Source organism: Takifugu flavidus, chromosome 14, assembly GCF_003711565.1.
Source record: "Takifugu flavidus isolate HTHZ2018 chromosome 14, ASM371156v2, whole genome shotgun sequence".
Classification (NCBI taxonomy): domain Eukaryota; kingdom Metazoa; phylum Chordata; class Actinopteri; order Tetraodontiformes; family Tetraodontidae; genus Takifugu; species Takifugu flavidus.
Window position 1 is genome coordinate 716,924 of NC_079533.1, and position 20,269 is coordinate 737,192.

Below are 20,269 nucleotides of genomic sequence, written 5' to 3' on the forward strand. Positions count from 1 at the left end.
CACAGGTGTTGTTTCCTCAGCCGGCTGATCAAGCGACGGATCCAAACGTTGAGAAAACATTTGGCGAAGAAATTTATGATCTTTCGTTTGCAAAGTTTTAAGGGATTCTTCTTCCCCTTGTTTTCACTAAGAAAGATTTCAATGTCTTCTGATAGTTCCTTGATCTCTTTAGCGGTCTCTGTGAAGACCCCTTCGTAATCTTTATCTGGAACGATGTCCAAAATAGGAGTGACGATTTCTTTTAACTCATTGCTGAGAGAGGAATGAGGACCACCATCAGCAACTGCATTTTCCACATCTGTGGTCTCAACTGGAGAATCCTTCCTCTGTTTAATCTTTTGGGGTCTGAAGAACTTTTTGACCCTTTTCGCAAACTTCCTCATCACACCAGTGGCAAAAAGAATCATGGAGTTAATTGAGAGGGACTTTGTGATGGTCTTAGGAGAGCCGGATAACACTGAGTCCAGCCCTTCTTTCACCTCTTCCTTGATCATGTCTGTTAGACTCCTCAGTGTGGCATCATCAGCATGATCTGGAATGTTCAAAGCTTCAGATAAACTCTTCGGCACTGATTTTTCCAAGCTTGACAGAACATCTCCTTTTAATTTTGGATCCTCTTGGACTGTTGTCGCTACGGCCGCAGTCACAGAACTTATCAGGTCTAAAACCAGATCTGCTAAAAGAATGCGAGTTGTGTCGTCAGGGGAACCCAAGGTCAACGAGTTCCACTGTTCCTTTGTAATTTTCTCAAAAAATAAATTAATTGATGGACGAAGAGTGTCCGCTGTCAACGTGTCTCTCTGCATATTTGGGGGTTTTGTTCTTGTCTTTTAGATTCTATACTGAGTCTTCAGGTTAAAGTTTTACTCATATGTCAAATAACTGCACATAAGTCAATAAAATAAATATGCAAAGTGTATTTAATATAAAATTATCATTCAAGCAACAAAGCAAATATTACCAAGGTTTGAATCTGCCTTTGATTAAAACTCAACAACAAAGCAAATATTACCAACATGTCACCTGTTTGATAGTTGTCAGCCAAGCAAATATTACCAGCATGCAGAACTGTCCTTGATATTACTATCAAAGTAGTCAGAGAGTCTAACAGGGTGGGATTCAGTGGAATCTGCATTACAAGAGTGTTACACCTGCACCCATTTCTTAGACAAAAGCCCAGCCTTCTATTTTCACCCTTTATCCATTTGTAGCCCATACAGCCCAACATCACGACCTCTACAGGTGCCTCCCACATCCAAGGACCCTTTCCCAGGTCATAAGTGACAACAGGGCTCTTGCAGCTATACACACTGCTGGTATTGCCCGTCTTAGCGTCAGTAACTAGACAATTCCACGGAAGTTGTGAGGGTGTGCCTCACCCTCTGGCGGGTCCCTGCCCCCACTTTCATATTGCCTGTTGCCCCCCTCCCCAGGACTAATTACAACAAAAGATATATGCCAAACCTTTTGATGGGAAAAAAAGAGGATAACAAAGGGTGGCCTCCTCTAGGGAGGCACACCCAATTAAAAAGCCACTTCCTGTTAGGTGTAAGAATGGAGGAAGTTGAGGTTTTTTGGGGATTGCTCAGGCATCGTTGTAGTTACGGTCTTGATTCCCTAGAGTAAAATCCGCTGTGCACATTTCGGTGTTTGGTTCATGAGCGTGCGACCTGCGGTTCCCAAATGATTCCACTTTTTGTGCAGGAGCTTGTAGGATAGTTACAGGTGCGCCTAGGAGGCACACCCAATTAAATCACTACAGAAATGTGCTAAATGCTGCAGCTCACTACAACAAGTGAAATAAGTAAAAAGGATTAAAAGGAATTTTACAGCATATATAGATAAACAGATGGTCAGAATAAAAGGCAGCATTGATGTTCAGTTCAATTTGAATGTAAAGTTAAATTTGAATAGATGCGTCTTCCGTTTTGATTTCAAAGCCTTCGTATTTCACTAGCGAGTACAGGCTAAATCTTTGCAAATAAAGGTTGCGATGGCTTCTCCTGTCGTTATGGCCCACAGAGAAGCGGCTGGTACTGTTACCGAGGCCCAGGCGCTTGTTAGAAGCTAAAGTTTGCGCCTCGTTAGATCCTGTCGAGCGATATTTTTGAAATTTAAAAAACCTGAGCGAGTCATTTTTCAGGGACTACTTTAACACTTCAACCAGTCAAAGCATTTAGGAACGAGAATTTATGCCTGGATTCAGGTCCAAACTAGTTTATTTTAGGAATTGACCCAGAGTCTACTGGCCCAAATGACTCATTTTATTAAGATATCTTGGCACTTGTTTTCAGGAAACCAGGAAATACAAATGTGCTAAATCTTGGGGAACTCTTCCTGTTGTCGCAGTCCTTCAGCCCTCTGTTCCAACATGAGGAGCGCCACAGAACTCAGCCCAGGAAAGAGCAGAATCTCTGGAAGATGTTTGGTTTTCGGGTGGTCCCAAGAGTTTTTGGCAATACGGACCATTTGTTCTTCAATGATTGACTCCTCCGAGTACTTCAGTAGGAACAGGACCTCGTTCGGATTGCCCAGCTTTTTACAGGCTTTGTGGATTGTTTTGTCCATCTTGTTAAATGATTCCTCTGTCAGACTTAGATTTGCATTATTATCCCAGACTTGGGGCCAGACCTGTGCAAGGAGAGCACCGAGGACTTCATCGTTGTACTGAGGTACAATGTTTGCTTTTTGGTGAATGTGATTAAGAATCTTTTCAATTAAAAACTGGACAAATGCTCTCATTGACTCCACTTCCTTAGTTTCTTGTGGTTCCACTCCAACCACCGACGGGGGTGCATAGCTGTCTAGATGTTTTTCAAGAGAAACTGCAGCTTCTTCTAATGGTTCCTCCACGCTTACAAATGTATCCAATTCTTCAGCTTGCTCAATCTCAGAGTGAGGATCTGCTCTATCTTCAAGTGCCTCCTCAGCTTCTGATGCTTCTGAAGTCTGCAGTTCTCCTCTTAGGCTACTGTTAGCACCCTCCACATCCTCTAATGGATCTTCCAGAATTGGTGAGAGAATATTCACCTTGGCAGCAAATTTTACAACCAGACTTTTCAGGAACCAGTTCATTGAGGATGCAAATTTCCAGGCCTTCTTCTTGATGTCAGCATATAATTCTTTATTCCTCTGAGTGTCTTTGCTGACAGTCTCTGGTGACAAGCGTTGGTAGATGACGTCACTCACTGTTTTGGTGAAAAGGGGCTCATCGTTGGTCACTGTGTGGAACCCAAGTACAAATGAATTCTTCTCATCGGATTCAAGCCAGGATGTCACGATGTATACGATTGACCTTGCTATATCGTTGCTATCACCTGTCCTCAGCCACAGGTGTTGTTTCCTCAGCCGGCTGATCAAGCGACGGATCCAAACGTTGAGAAAACATTTGGCGAAGAAATTTATGATCTTTCGTTTGCAAAGTTTTAAGGGATTCTTCTTCCCCTTGTTTTCACTAAGAAAGATTTCAATGTCTTCTGATAGTTCCTTGATCTCTTTAGCGGTCTCTGTGAAGACCCCTTCGTAATCTTTATCTGGAACGATGTCCAAAATAGGAGTGACGATTTCTTTTAACTCATTGCTGAGAGAGGAATGAGGACCACCATCAGCAACTGCATTTTCCACATCTGTGGTCTCAACTGGAGAATCCTTCCTCTGTTTAATCTTTTGGGGTCTGAAGAACTTTTTGACCCTTTTCGCAAACTTCCTCATCACACCAGTGGCAAAAAGAATCATGGAGTTAATTGAGAGGGACTTTGTGATGGTCTTAGGAGAGCCGGATAACACTGAGTCCAGCCCTTCTTTCACCTCTTCCTTGATCATGTCTGTTAGACTCCTCAGTGTGGCATCATCAGCATGATCTGGAATGTTCAAAGCTTCAGATAAACTCTTCGGCACTGATTTTTCCAAGCTTGACAGAACATCTCCTTTTAATTTTGGATCCTCTTGGACTGTTGTCGCTACGGCCGCAGTCACAGAACTTATCAGGTCTAAAACCAGATCTGCTAAAAGAATGCGAGTTGTGTCGTCAGGGGAACCCAAGGTCAACGAGTTCCACTGTTCCTTTGTAATTTTCTCAAAAAATAAATTAATTGATGGACGAAGAGTGTCCGCTGTCAACGTGTCTCTCTGCATATTTGGGGGTTTTGTTCTTGTCTTTTAGATTCTATACTGAGTCTTCAGGTTAAAGTTTTACTCATATGTCAAATAACTGCACATAAGTCAATAAAATAAATATGCAAAGTGTATTTAATATAAAATTATCATTCAAGCAACAAAGCAAATATTACCAAGGTTTGAATCTGCCTTTGATTAAAACTCAACAACAAAGCAAATATTACCAACATGTCACCTGTCTTTGATAGTTGTCAGCCAAGCAAATATTACCAGCATGCAGAACTGTCCTTGATATTACTATCAAAGTAGTCAGAGAGTCTAACAGGGTGGGATTCAGTGGAATCTGCATTACAAGAGTGTTACACCTGCACCCATTTCTTAGACAAAAGCCCAGCCTTCTATTTTCACCCTTTATCCATTTGAGCCCAACATCACAGACCTTTACAGGTGCCTCCCACATCCAAGGACCCTTTCCCAGGTCATAAGTGACAACAGGGCTCTTGCGGCTATACACACTGCTGGTATTCCACGGAAGTTGTGAGGGTGTGCCTCGCCCTCTGGCCGGTCCCTGCCCCCCCTCACACCCCTTTCATGTTGCCTGTTGCCCCCCCCCCCCCAGGACTAATTACAAGAACTTTAAAACTTGAGCAAGTAATTTTTCGGAGACTACTTTAACACTTCAACCAGTCAAAGAATTTAGGAACGAGAATTTATGCCTGGATTCAGGTCCAAACTAGTTTATTTTAGGAATTGACCCAGAGTCTACTGGCCCAAATGACTCATTTTATTAAAATATCTATGCACTTGTTTTCAGGAAACCAGGAAATACAAATGTGCTAAATCTTGGGGAACTCTTCCTGTTGTCGCAGTCCTTCAGCCCTCTGTTCCAACATGAGAAGCGCCACAGAACTCAGCCCAGGAAAGAGCAGAATCTCTGGAAGATGTTTGGTTTTCTGGATGGTCCCAAGAGTTTTTTGGCAATACGGACCATTTGTTCTTCAATGATTGACTCCCCCGAGTACTTCAGTAGGAACAGGACCTTGTTTGGATTGCCCAGCTTTTTACAGGCTTTGTGGATTGTTTTGTCCATCTTGTTAAATGATTCCTCTGTCAGACTTAGATTTGCATTATTATCCCAGACTTGGGGCCAGACCTGTGCAAGGAGAGCACCGAGGACTTCATCGTTGTACTGAGGTACAATGTTTGCTTTTTGGTGAATGTGATTAAGAATCTTTTCAATTAAAAACTGGACAAATGCTCTCATTGACTCCACTTCCTTAGTTTCTTGTGGTTCCACTCCAATCACCGAAGGGGGCTGTCATGACCACTTGGCTCCGAATGACCACAACATAAACGGGAGACCAAGACAACTTTTAACAAAAAGGGATTTATTGAAAAGTAAAGTGAACAGTCAATGTGGTAAGGAACATGAAAGCAGTAGGGTGCAACAGGGTATAATCAGAATCCAATGAGGGTAATCCCAACAAGGCTTTAACAACGGGACTGGCACTCTCCAGTGGACGCGTTCGGCAAGGTTTCCAATTTCGTTCGGCAGCAGCTGACCCTCGGCCCAATCAGCCCCATCTCCGTCCTGAACATGGGTTTTTAAGCCATCACTGGTTCATCAAGTTAATGAGCCCCACCTGGAGTGGTGGCCTCCCAAACAGCTCCAGACAGCTCCATCTGCAGGCCAAGCACAACACCAGACCAGGCGCAGCCAAAGACACCATATCCCAAATATTAAACCCAGACGTGAGGCCACCTAGTGGGACGTCACACCTCCCCCCAAAAGATAAAGGCCCATAGCAGGAGGGGGAGTTAATTACCAAAACCCATTAAACGAAAAAGAAAATATTTTAACCAAAAGAAACCTTCATACACACATGCTCATGCACACTCTCAAACATTACAGCCTCACACTTGCAACTCACGTGACCCCAAGCATTCGGCCTGTCTCTCACCCAAGCGTACTTGTCGGCCGTCCAGCTATCCGGCGCCTGGAAAGCACATTTAAGGGCGACAAACAAAGACATAGGCGGACAGACAGACACAGAACAACCAAGGCTCACTCGGACGGAGCTCAGGAGAGAGCGTCCGCCATAACATTCTCCACCCCACGAATGTGTTTAATCACTAAATTGTAAGGCTGTAAGAATAAAGACCACCGCATCAACCTTTGATTGGAGTTTTGCAATGAGTTTAGGAACATCAGGGGATTATGGTTCGAGTAGACCACTACTTGAGAACCCCCGCCCACATAAACATCAAAGTGCATCAACGCCCAAACCAATGCTAATGCTTCCTTTTCAATAACCAAATAGTTCAGCTGATGGTTCTTGAACTTTCGGGAAAAATAGCATACTGGACGATCGATTCCATTTCCATCTGCCTGTAAAAGCACCGCACCGGCCCCGACATGACTCGCGTCCACCTGCAGCTGAAATGGGTCATTCAATCGCGGCGCAGCCAAAACCGGTGCTGAACTCAACAGCAACTTTGCATTCTCAAATGCACGCTGACATTCCGGAGACCAGACAAACACGGATTTAGCTTTTAACAAATCTATTAATGAATGAAACCACCGTCGAGAAATTTACGCAAAACCCCCGGTAATACCCAACCATTCCCAAAAACCTCATTAATTCCTTTTTGGTGGTAGGAGGAGGAAAGGAATGGATAGCCTCAACCTTGGCACTGACAGGCCGAACTGCCCCCTGCCCCACGATTTTGCCTAGGTAGGTTACCGTAGCTTTTGCGAATTCGCACTTAGCCCAGTTGAGAGTGAGGTTCGCCGATGCCAATCTCTCAAAGAGCGCAATGTGATCGTCCCACGTCTCACTATGGACAATTACATCATCCAAATAAACAGCGCATCCCTCCAACCCAGCGACCACTCGGTTCATGAGCCGTTGGAATGTGCTAGGGGCATTCCGAAGACCGAACCCCATAACCCGATATGAATAGAGCCCAGATGGTGTAACGAATGCGGAGATTTCTTGTGCGCGCGGAGTAAGCCTTATCTGATAATAACCCTTTAAAAGATCGAATTTACTCACGAATTGTGCAGCACCAACCCGATCAACACAGTCATCGATCCTAAGGGAAAGGGAATGAGTCTGGCTTAGTCACCGCGTTTACCTTCCGGTAATCGGTGCAAACCCGATAGGTGTTATCAGCCTTCCGTACGAGCAAACACGGTGACGCCCAGCTAGAAATGAAGGCTGAGCCAGATTATTCTTGACTAAATACTCCACACAATCATCTAAAGCTTTGCTTTTCTCAGGTGCCACGCGGTAAAAACGCTGTTTTATTGGGCTTGTTTCACCCACATCAATATCGTGTGTAATTCAATGGGTGCAAGAAGGTGTGTCAGAAAATAAAGATTTAAACTCCAGAATCAAATCTTTTAGTTCTTCAGCGCGATCTTCACCCAGATGTCCCACAAGTTTGTCTAACTCCGCCAATTTAACAGAATTATCCAACCTCCCCAGCAGCACCGCATCATCAGGACCGACCCGTCATCTCCACCTGCCACCTGAAGAGACGGCGCCCCGCCCCCAGCCAGAGCTACTGCTTTCGCTCCCCCCGAAGCATTGGAAGAGGTGTAATAAGGTTTTAGGAGATTAACGTGACAAAGCTGCGTAGCCCGCTTGCGATCAGGAGTAGACACCACGTAATTCGTCTCAGAGATTTTCCTCTTGATCACAAGGACCCGAAAACTTTGCAGCGAACGGAGACCCAGGGAGAGATAGTAACGCGAGCACTTGGTCTCCTGGACTAAACACACGGAGTTTTGATTTTTCATCAAATCGTTTTTTCATTTGTTTTTGTGCTTCAGTTAAATGGCCAGAATCCCAGGGCCTGACCCCAGACAAGCAACAGTGGCAAGGAAAAACTCCCCTTTAACAGGAAGAAACCTTGAGCAGGACCAGGCTCATGTAGGGGGACCCTCCTGCTGATGGCCGGCTGGGTAGAGTTGAGAGGAGAAGGGGGAGGACAAGCAGAGGATAGAATGGAGGGGAGAGGAGAGGAGAGGACAGGCACAGAAACACAAAAACTATTTATGCAAGCCGCCGGCCGAGTGGGTCAGTGGGGCCGGAGGTCGTCATGCAGCTCCGAAGGCGGCGCTACCTGTAAATGAATACAGAAGGGGGAAGGGGGGGGAGCTGAAAAACCACACAAGAATCAGCATAACTAGTCTGCGTGATGAGGAGAGGAGAGGAGAGGAGAGGAGAGGAGAGGAGAGGAGAGGAGAGAGAGGAGAAGGGAGGGGAGGAGAGGAGAGGAGAGGAGAGGAGAGGAGAGGAGAGGAGAGGAGAGGAGAGGAGAGGAAACCATGACCCAGTGGGGTGACAGAGGCCTGTCAGGTGATCATGTTTCTGGACCCCGGCAGCCTTGGCCTATAACAGCACAGCTAAGATGTGACCTAATGATTAGACGACCCCCTAAGTGTGATAATTTGTCTATGATAGTAACTGGAACTACTGAATTAGTAACAATAAGATTTTTCAAAGAGGAAGGTTTTAAGCCTAATCTTAAAAGTAGAGATGGAGTCAGCCTCCCGTACCTGGACAGGGAGCTGGTTCCAATTCATATTACTGATGTCATATCATGAACGTGTATTGAGTCCTAATTGAGGTGTGTCATGTCCTCCTTTTGAGGGAAGGATTATGACTGATTCCTCCTTCTGTCCCTTGAGGGGTGTTAGTCATAGAATTAGGTGGTGTGGGTGCAGGTGGTTCCTGCTCAGGTACGTTAGCCATTCTGTGTATTTGCCCGGAAACGCCCGTCTCCTCGTCTTCAGGTCTTAAATAAGCAGTTAAGGATGGGTATATAGATTAAGGAGGACAAGAATAATGTGGTTGTCCTTCCTTTACTTTTTCTTTTAATTTCTTGCCTTTATTGTGACCTTCTCATCTTTTAACAGCCCTGTGATGGCCTACTAGGTGGCCTCACGTCTGGGTTTAATATTTGGGATATGGTGTCTTTGGCTGCGCCTGGTCTGGTGTTGTGCTTGGCCTGCAGATGGAGCTGTCTGGAGCTGTTTGGGAGGCCACCACTCCAGGTGGGGCTCATTAACCTGATGAACCAGTGATGGCTTAAAAACCCGTGTTCAGGACGGAGATGGGGCTGATCGGGCCGAGGGTCAGCTGCTGCCGAACGAAATTGGAAACCTTGCCGAACTGGTCCAGTGGAGAGTGCCAGTCCCGTTGTTAAAGCCTCGTTGGGATTACCCTCGTTGGGTTAGGGTTAGGGTTACCTCTAATAGGCTATGGCCATTTATTCATCAGATGTTTTTCCAATGATAGAAGTCGCCAGACCGCTGTGGACCGCCAGATCCAAAGTGTGACAAGAAGTTTGCTCAGCTGCCAAAGACAGTTACGGGTGTAGCACATGATGTCTATGTTCATGAAGAAACTGCAGTGATAACGGTAAGCTGCCTGCCATCATGGGCAACAGCTTTGTATCACGTTCCAGGCTCAGTTACACATATATCAGTATCCAAGCCAAAGGGTGGGATGTGGAGGCAATTAGGATGTCAAGCAAGAATGTGGTCCGCATTGAGTGATTGGAAGCAGGAGGGTCCAGATAGATGGTACAACCCCAGATACAGAGTGTGGAAGGTCACGCAGGAAGAGAAGCTAAGTTCACTCTCTCCAGATGCCTCTACGTATCCTGAAAGGAGCACACAGAGTGCCGTTGAACTTTAGCATACTCACAATGTCACAGTACAGGACGTGGATCATCGCTATGAAGCCAGGGCTGAACCAGAACCTCTCCATCACCTTCGAGAGGAACTTGTGTTCAACCCAGTCAAAAGCCATTTCCTGGTCTAGCGAAATGAGACCAGTATCGACATCCAGTGATGGTCCCGGTGGATGACCCGCTCCATAGCTTCCTTGAGCCTGGAGGCCACAATGTCCCAAAAGGCTCTGTAGAACTCTACAGTCAGCCCATCGACACCTGGAGCTCTCCGACCTTGCATGCCATGCAGGTCAGCGTTGAGCTCATCCAACTGCAGCGGCCTGTCCAGCCATGAGTTTGTTTCATCGGAGACCCGAGGAAGCTCCCTGCAGAACTCATCAAACGTCATCCTCGCAGTATTCACTCTCATAGAGGGAGGAAAAGAACTCCACTGCACGCTTTTTTATCTGGCCCGGCTCTACGAGTTCATGCCCTGTGCCCAAAAACAGTGGGTGTATCACTCTGTTCTGCCCGCGCTTCTTTTCCAGCCCAAAAAAGAAGCTAGCGGGAGTCTCCATCTCAGTGAAGTCTTGAATCCGGGACCTGACAAGTGCACCCTGTACCTGACCGTCCAGCAGGTTGCTTAAGACCATTTTCTTGGACTTGAGGATTTCAATATATCCTCGCTCTCCTGTGGAGCTACCAATCGACTCTAGCTCCACTATCTCTGTCTCAAGGTCTCTAATCGATCTGCGTGTGTCCTGCGTGGCATTGAGAGTATACTGCTGGCACAGGAGCTGTTTCTCTGTTTTACCACGGTCCCACCACTGTCCTAAGCACATAAAATCGGATTTTCTACCCCGAAACCCAGACCAGAAATGGCGTAAAACCTCTCTAAAACTATTGTCCTGTGTGAGGCTGGAATTAAAATGCCAGTGCGCACTCTTGGGCAAAATGTTCTTTATACCGAGTTTGCTTAAAAGCAACGAGTGATCCGTGAAACCAACTGGCATAATTTTACAGCCTGAAAACACTGATGTTTGAAGTAATAAAATCGGTCAAGTCTGGCCGAGGAGATCCTATCTTCACTCAGGCGGAACCGTCTGTATTGCCTGTTTTCTGTGTTTATCCTCCTCTACACATCCACCAGGCCATGAGAATAGGTCTGTCTCAGACTGTGTTGAGAGGCTGGATGAGGCTCTGCATGGTTGCGGTCTAAAAAAGACTCTGTGCAGCTAAAATCCCCACCCAGGAATAAAAGCTCTTCTGCCCCACAACCGTTCAATCTCGTGCTGACTTTATCTAAAAAGCACTTCCTCTCTGTGCCGTTGGTGGGAGCATAAATATTAATAAAACCAAGGAGTGGTTCTGGAGGCGTGCCCTCACCAGCAGACACCTTCCCCTCACCACATGCTCCAACTCCATGATGGAGTGAAGCCCCTAGAAAAGAGGAGGCCCACTTCACCACTGAGGATGGTGTTGTGGCTCAGCGACGCCTGCCCTTCCCACTCCTTCTCCCAGTCCGCTTCAGTGCCTCCATCACTGTGGATCTCTTGTAGGAACATGACATCAACGCGTTTCCTCCATGCTGTGTCGAACACTAGTGCCCTTTTCCTTACGTCTCTGGCCCTGTTCATGTTCAACGTTCCCACTCTGAACACATCCATGGTGAGGGGGAAGTTAAAAACAAAGACAGTAAAACAATACAAGGAAACACAATGAGCAGTCTTGTTGTTTATAAATTGAGCTGTTTTCTGGCCTTGCCCATGTGTTTCTTGAGCCTAAAAATCTCAGGGTCGGTAAGACTCGCCGACTGGAAAAAAGGAGCTTGTCGGGGAAGATCAGGGCCCCTCACGCCCTTGGTCTGTGTGAGAAAACTTTTGTACATTCTTGGAGGGTAAAAGTCATTCCCCTGAGTGTCAGACAATGTGTTTGACAGTTCACTAGAGTTGGACATGTACTCATAATCACTAGTGTCTGTGCCGGCCGCTGCATCTTCCAGCCGTCCAGCTTTACTGTCTCTTCCATTATCTTTCATGACACTTTTCCGCTTGTTCCGCCGCTTCATCGGAACAAGCCACCACTCAGACACACCACCACCACCTCACTTGTACCCGCACCTCCCTAACCCAGCTCACCTGAGCTCACCAGTCACTATCCCGGGCACCCCTAGCTCACCTGTCGCCTGACTCACTTCACCTACCGCTGCACCAAGTTCACCTGTTTGACCCATGTCTCCCGTCTCCCCTACCTCACCCAGTTTACTTATTTCACCCATCAACTCACCAGTCTTACCCAGTTCACCCAAACCACACAATGCTTCAATCGCCACCCCAGTTAAATCCATTACCTTCCCCGCCTCGCCACTCTCGCCAGTCACCTCCACCACCATCTCCACATTCTCGCTCTCCCCACTCACCTCAGTCTCACACACACACTCACTCTGTTTTTCCTCTGCCTGCGACTCCATTACCGCTCCGTGCTGGACCGGGGCCTCCCTCCGCACCGGACCACCGACGACTCGGCGCCAGAACGGGCCACGGGGCCGAAGGTGCTGCCGGCGCTGCCACGTATGGGGCTGGGCGGCTCGGTCAAGCCCTGGCTAGATGTCCCTCTTTGCCACAGTTGAAACACTTGAGGGCAGAGGAGGTTGCAAACAGGGTGTAATCAAATTCGTCCACATGGACAATAAAGCGAGTAGAAGTGTGTAGGTGGCGCCGTAGAGCCGTTCCTTTAAATATGAGGTGTGGGACCCAGTAAATGTGTCATCTTTACCGGACCTGCTGCACCTGCAAAGGTTCCTGGGGTTTCGGCCCCAACGCGTTGAAAACAAAACAAAGAGATAAAGTTGTGAAAGATGGATGTTGTGAGGACATGAAGACCGGCCTACGTCCTTCCCTCGTGGACCTGGTTCCTGTTGTCTCTATTGTATTGGGACAGAGCACTGTCACATGGCACATGCCTGGAGTACTTCATGTCCTCTGGGACACCTCGGCACCCACAGTAGAAGTAGGTTAAAGCTGAATCTGTTAGCAGGAACATCTGAGGTGGCTCAGGAGCAACACAACTCAGGTGACTACATCCTGTTGAAGTGGACTTCAGTCTCCTTCTCAAATCAAATCAAATCAATCTTTATTTATATAGCGTCTTATACAATCAAAATTGTTGCCTGACCCCAGACAAGCAACAGTGGCAAGGAAAAACTCCCCTTTAACAGGAAGAAACCTGGAGCAGAACCAGGCTCATGTAGGCGGACCCTCCTGCTGATGGGGGGGGGAGAGAGAGAGGAGAGGAGAGGAGAGGAGGAAGAGGAGGGAGAGGAGAGGAGAGGAGAGGAGTGGAGACCATGACCCAGTGGGGTGACAGAGGCCTGTCAGGTGATCATGTTTCTGGACCCCGGCAGCCTTGGCCTATAACAGCACAGCTAAGATGTGACCTAGTGAGTAGACGACCCCCTAAGTATGATAATCTGTCTGTCTATGACAGTAACTGGAACTACTGAATTAGTAACAATAAGCTTTTTCAAAGAGGAAGGTTTTAAGTTTGATCTTAAAGTAGCGATGGAGTCAGCCTCCCGTACCTGGACAGGGAGCTGGTTCCATAGCAGGGGGGCCTGGACAGGGAGCTGGTTCCATAGCAGGGGGGCCTGGTAGCTAAATGCTCGGCCCCCCATTCTACTCCTAGAGACTCTGGGAACCACCAGTAGACCAGCATTCTGAGAGCGGAGCGGTCTATTGGGCTGGTCAGGTATCACTAGCTCCTCCAGGTAGGATGGAGCTAGGCCTCTGAGGACCTGGTAGGTCAAAAGAAGGGTTTTAAAAGTTATTCTAAATTTAACGGGCAGCCAATGAAGCGACGCCAGTACAGGAGTTATGTGATCTCTTTTGTCAATACCTGTCAGAACTCTGGCTGCAGCATTTTGGATCAACTGGAGGCTTCTTAAAGAGTTGTTTGGACACCCTGATAATAAGGAGTTACAGTAGTCCAGCCTGGAAGTAACAAATGCATGGACTAACTTTTCAGCATCAGGCTGCATCAGTAGCTTCCTGATCTTTGAGATGTTCCTCAAGTGAAAAAAAGCACTTCTAGAGACTAGTTTAATGTGTGAGTTGAAGGAGAGATTTTGATCAAAAGTTACTCCTAGATTCCTCACAGAGAGACTAGATGTTAATGAGATACCATCTAGAGTGATCATGTGATCTAATCTATCCCTGAGAGGTTCAGGACCAAACACCATGACCTCAGTTTTTCCTGGGTTAAGGAGGAGGAAATTTGAAGACATCCAGGACTTTATGTCTTTAAGACAGGTCTGGAGCTTCACTAACTTCTCTGTCTCCTCGGGTTTCATGGATAAATAGAGCTGAGTGTCATCAGCATAACAATGAAAATTTATCCCATGCTGCCGAATAATGTTCCCTAAGGGAAGCATGTACATGTGAAGAGGATTGGTCGGAGTACAGAACCTTGAGGAACTCCATGGCTAACCCTACTGTATGAGGAGGGAACGCCGTGGACATGGGCAAACTGGTATCTATCAGATAAGTATGATCTAAACCAGTCTAGTGCTGTCCCTTTAATCCCAATCACATGTTCCAGTCTCTGTAACAGGATGCTGTGATCAACTGTATCAAAAGCAGCACTGACGTCCAGCAGAACCAGCATAGAGACCAGTCCATGATCGGAAGCTATGAGAAGATCATTAGTGACTTTAAGAAGTGCTGTTTCTGTGCTGTGGTGAGCTCTAAAGCCTGACTGAAACATCTCAAACAGGCTGTTCCTCTGCAGGTGCTCCAGTAACTGAGTCACCACCACCTTCTCTAGAACTTTAGAGATAAAAGGAAGGTTGGATATTGGCCTATAATTTGCCAAGACCTCAGGGTCCAGTGATGGTTTTTTAAGCAACGGCTTAATCACTGCCACCTTGTAGGACCGGGGTCCATAACCTGACACTAAAGAACCATTGATCTGGTCCAGGATAGAACTGCCTATCAGTGGTAGAACATCCTTCAACAGGTGTGTTGGGATGGGATCTAAAAGACACGTAGTGGTCTTGGATTTCTGAATTAGCAATGACGCCTCAGAAAAATATACAGGGCTGAAGGAGTTTAAGGGCTCGTTGGAGACCCTGTGTCTCTAGCCCTAACCCTAACCCTAACCCTCTAACCCTAACCCTAACCCTAACCCCCCCCTCACCCACCCTCCGCACTCCCCTGCTATCCAGATCAGTAGGCCAGTGTAAAAAAAAGTTTTATCCCAAACCCTGAACCCTAACCCTAACCCAACCCTAACCCTAATGCTAACCCTAAACCTAACCCTAACCCTAATGCTAACCCTAACCCTAGCCATAATGTTAACTCTAACCCTAACCCTAATGCTAACCCTAACCCTAACCTAACCCTAACGCTAACTCCAAACCTAACCCTAACTCCAACCCTAACCCTAACCCCAACCCTAACCCTAATTCTAACCCTAACCCTAATGCTAACCCTAACCATAATGCTAACCCTAACCCTAACCCTGACTCCAACCCTAACCCTAGCCCTAACCCTCCTGGTCACTTCAGCAGGGAGCTCAGGGAACCTTCTCCCAGCTGCCCCTCAGCTCAGGTGGAGCACTGAGGTGCAGCAGGGTGAGATGGCAGCAAAGATCCAGCTCATTTTGGGCTGTTTGAAGGTTCTCCAGCCTGACTGGGGGGCCCAGAGAAGGCTCCTGAGGTGGCCTTTACTGACTCCTTCAGGAGGCGAGTCCCCCCACACTATCCATTGATTTACCCTAACGCTAACCTTAACCCTAACCCTAATGCTAACCCTAACTCCAACTCCAACCCTAACCCGAATGCTAATCCTAACCCTAACACAACCCTAACCCTAACCTTAACCCTAATGCTAACCTTAACCCTAACCCTCACTCTCACCCTAACGCTAACCTTAACCCTAACCTTAACCCTAACCCTAATGCTAACCATGACCCTAACTCCAACCCTAACCCTAATGCTAACCCTAACCATAACTCCAACTCCAACTCCAACCCTAACCCTAACTCTAACTCTAACTCCATCTCTAACCCTAACCCTAACCCTAACTCCAACCCTAACCCTAATGCTAACCCTAACTCCAACTCCAACTCCAACCCTAACCATAACTCTAACCCTAACTCCAACCCTAACCCTAACTCCAACTCCAACTCCAACTCCAACTCCAACTCCAACCCTAACCCTAACCCTAACCCTAACCCTAACTCTAACCCTAACCCTAACCCTAGGCAGGACCTTGGTGGAGACCTCATCCAGGCAGTTGTGCTGGTGTCCCTCTTCTGCGGTGGGTAGCAGCGTCGCTGGGTTTAAGGTCGTGCAGCGACGAATCGTCAGATTTGGCTGAGACAGCAACACTGCCATGCAGGAAAGATGACGTGCTGGCGACAGGAATGCTATCTTACTTTGTAGCAGCAGTATTGACACTGCATGTGGAACTAGCAAAGTTAGCTCATGATATAGCACCACTCCTGCGGAGGCTTTTACTGCCTCAGATGCTGCCACCACTGCTTTAACGCATGGTGGGAGTGCACAAGCTACGGAATCTAGCTTGTGGGAGTAGTAGGCCACTGGCTGCCTCTTATCTCCGTGCTTCTGCAATAAAACTGAAGTCATAAAGTCACCTTTGCAATCTACGACCTGCTCAAAAGGCTTCTGATAGTCTGGCAGCTTTAACACTCCAGCACCTACAAGGGCCTGTTTTATGTACACAAATGCTTCTTCAGTTCGCATAATCTAAGATCCATGATCTGCAAAAATTCACTAGTCCTAAGAATGACATCATCTGCTTCTTTGTTTTTGGTTTTGGGGCTTCAAGCACTGCTGTTTTCCTCGACTCGAGAATAGCTTTACCATTATGTGTCAAAACATGGCCCAGATAAACCACTTCCTGCTTCACCAGTTGCAGTTTGCTTTTGCTTAATCTATGGCCTTGAGAGGCTAGCCAGTGTAGCAATGCTAGCGTGTCTGACCAACAATCTCCCTCTGTTTTTGACGCCATGAGGATGTCATCCACGTAGACGAGGATTTGACTTCCACACGGAGGTTTAAACTTAGCTAACGATGACATCATTACCTGAGAGAAGATTGTGGGACTCTCACAGTAGCCCTGAGGTAACCTTGTCCAGGTGTACCTCCGTCCTTGAAACGTAAACGCAAACCAAAACTGGCTGTCTGGATGTACTGGTACAGAGAAAAATGCATTGGATACATCGATCACCGTGTACCACTGATGTTCAGGGTTTAAGTCATTCAGCAGGGTGTATGGATCTGCGACTAAGGGAGACCTAGGGACCACTGCAGCGTTTACAGCTTGCAGGTCCTGCACCATCCGCCAGCCGGTAGATGGTGGTGACTTCCTTACTGGAAATAGGGGTGTAATTACAGGAGACTCAGGACACTCTCTGATGACTCCTGCTTTAAGCAGTGAGTTAAATATCGGAACAATACCCTCCTGTGCATCAGTCTTAAGGGGATATTGTCTCTGAAATGGTCTATAATCTGATTTAGGGATTATTTTTACAGGTTCTGCTCCTTTTATAAGACCTACATCTGCAGGTCCTTCCGACCATAATTCAGGGGGAAGCTCTTTCAGCTTCTCCTCTTCCTCCTGCGTGAGGAAGATGTTTTCTTCTCATGAACTGTGGTCTGTGAGGTGCGTTGCTGGATGTGTCAGCAACCATGTTTTAAGGGGAATACGCCACACCTGGAACTGATCATTAAAATCAACCTCACCCTTAGGCCTATAGGGCAGGCTGCTCCAGTGTTTTACGTCACATCCCAAGTCTTGCCATCTTTTCTTAAGCGGTTTAGCAATAGAAACATGTGGTACAGAACCTGACACTTTGAATAGCGCTGCTGCTTCGGTGGAAAGGCTTCCTGCCGTGCAGACAGCTGTCTGACCACACACATATAGATGCATAATTACAATCATTTGTGGATCTTTGAGTTTAGCAAACTTCTCTGCATAGCTTGATGTGCCGTGTGGGTCTGATTTACAGAATCCACCAGTGTGCTCCACATGCATGGTTACATGCAGGTCAGTTTGATTGTGGAGCTGGGCTTCAGGCTGTAAGTATGACAGAGCTTTACCATATATCATAGTGATTGGGTCAGAGAATGGAGGGGGCTGCTTTTCAGGAATGTTGAGTGACCAAAATTTACTGCACGTCTCTCCTTCTCTTACCCACAGATTAACCATTCTATCTACAGACCACATTCCTTCGGCTGTAGTGCGAATCATCAACTGAAGCTGAGAGATAAGATCTCTTCCTAACAGATTTACGGGACATGTGGTGGAGATCACGAAAGGAACTTTAAGTGTGATTCCACTTACAGGGTCACAAACATCTACAGGGACTGACATTTTTTCTTTAGTTATGAGACCATTTGCTGATCTCACAAAAATCTGTGTAGAAGTTGGTGTCAGGGCTATTGGATCTCTAATTACTGATTTACCTGCACCCGTGTCTACTAAGAATGTTAAAGAATTGCCTAACACGGTCAGTTGTATTTCTGGTTTGCCTTCAGCAAACAGGAAGATGGTTTCTAAATCTAAAACATCTTCTAGGTCATCTTTTTCAAATTGGTCAAATTTTGTGCCCTGATTTGTTTTAATTTTTGTGACATCTTTTTCCGGTTCTAGTCATAGCTGAGGTGGATTAGAACCTTGCTGCTGTCCTCTATTGTATCTCTGGTCACGTTGTTTCTTTCTGCAATCACGTTCCCAGTGTCCATAATTTTTACAATAATGACACTGATCATTTTCACGGGAGTTGCCTCCTCCTCCCCTTCCGCCTCGGCCTCGCCCACGTCCACGGCCTCGGCTTGGGAAAGGATTGGCATTGAAAAACATGCCTGTTGATTGGTTCTTACTCTTTTGGCATTGTTTTTCAGCATGCATAGCATGTTGTTCATAGCGGCCTAGGTTACAAGTTCCGAAATCAACTAATTGTTTCTCTACCCAGGTTTTTATCTCTGATTTTGATCCCCCATGTATAGCTTGCTTTAACTGCTGTTATAGTTCGCATGCGCTCGTACAGTCTGTCGAGTCTGTCATTTAGTTCTTGGCTGCCAGGCTGCCATGGTTGTTGAGTGGCTGGATCCACTGGGACCCAATCTCCTCTAACAGTGCCCCATTTCTTGCCATTAACGCACATGAGGATTTGCTGGGTTTCAGTACCGTTAGTATGGTAACTTCTCAGTAACTGTCTTATGTCTTGGATGCACAACTCTACGTCCATTTGGGGCGAGGTTATGTCATCACAAGCTTTTTTACAGTCTTCTGGAGTCCAGGTTCTATACACCAAGATAGTAGGATCTTGACCCTGCACACCGGCTTGTGGGTTTGCACCCTGGATCAATGGGTACATCTGCACAGTGTTGTCCTGCATGTGGTAATTTCTGCACTGGGCTCCCGATAGAGAGGGGCCCAAAAAAGGATTAGTGTTTGAAGCAAGGGGGGCTATAGCTCCGGGCGGGTCCAATGGGACCGCCTGAAGGGGAGCTAGTGGAACAGGAGGTGGAGGAACATACGGAGGAGGCACATTTATCAATTGACTCCTGCATCCTGTTTCGTTGTCCTCCGCCCTCACGTACGCACTCAGCGATGGGTATAAGGAGTTCTCATTTTTCTCTTCTTTCTCTCTTTTTCGTTTCTCTTTTTCTTGATTTTGTTTTTCTCTTCTATATTTTGATTCAGTGAGCCAGAGATGACATTGTGTCAACCCCACATTTACTTTTGGATGTTTCTTTCCATATTCTATAAATCTTCTTTTAATTTTATAATATTGCCTGGCCTGTCTAAGTTACCATCCCAGTTGAACTTAGTCATCCACAGCTGAACATATGAGCATGAACCTGGATATTTGTCTTCCATGTGTTTACATGATGCTGGGATTTCGAATTCAGCACCTTTTGTGGAATGTTGGTTGCCCATGTTTGCACTTTATTTATCAGTTTTTATGTATTTGGGTGGAGACGCCTGATCTCCCGACTGAACAACCCTCAATCCCTACAGGATATCTAGTTCAGTCCCTCCGCCGTGGCCTTATAACCCCTCTTTTTTAATCAGGAGAGTATACACCAAGCTTCTACCTCCGAGGAGGCGGGTGTATCTTGCCTCTGCTTCTCTCCTGATGACCAGGCAGGTAATACCGCGGTATTTTCCGTGTAGCGCTTTTTGTGTCTTATACTCACTCCGTTGCCTCTATGGTTTCTCTCTGAGTTGTTTTGGTGCCTTCTTCCCGTCACTGGAGATGGTCGCCCTGGGAGGGACGAAGATGTCAGCAGCCTTCCATCAACTCGTGATGAAAGGTCTTTCGATTCGGATGTCTTTTTGACTCCGGCTGTGCACAGACTTCGGCGTTCGGTTCGTCCCACGGCGCTCCTCTCCAGGTCTTGGGATCCGGCTCGAAGGACCAAATTTTGTGAGGGTGA

The 20,269-nt window shown here is 46.7% G+C and overlaps 1 pseudogene; it reads right to left on the reverse strand.

Moving 5' to 3' along the window:
- Positions 1–20,269, reverse strand: part of LOC130538217 (NACHT, LRR and PYD domains-containing protein 14-like) — a 141,114-nt pseudogene that overhangs the window by 99,501 nt on the left and 21,344 nt on the right.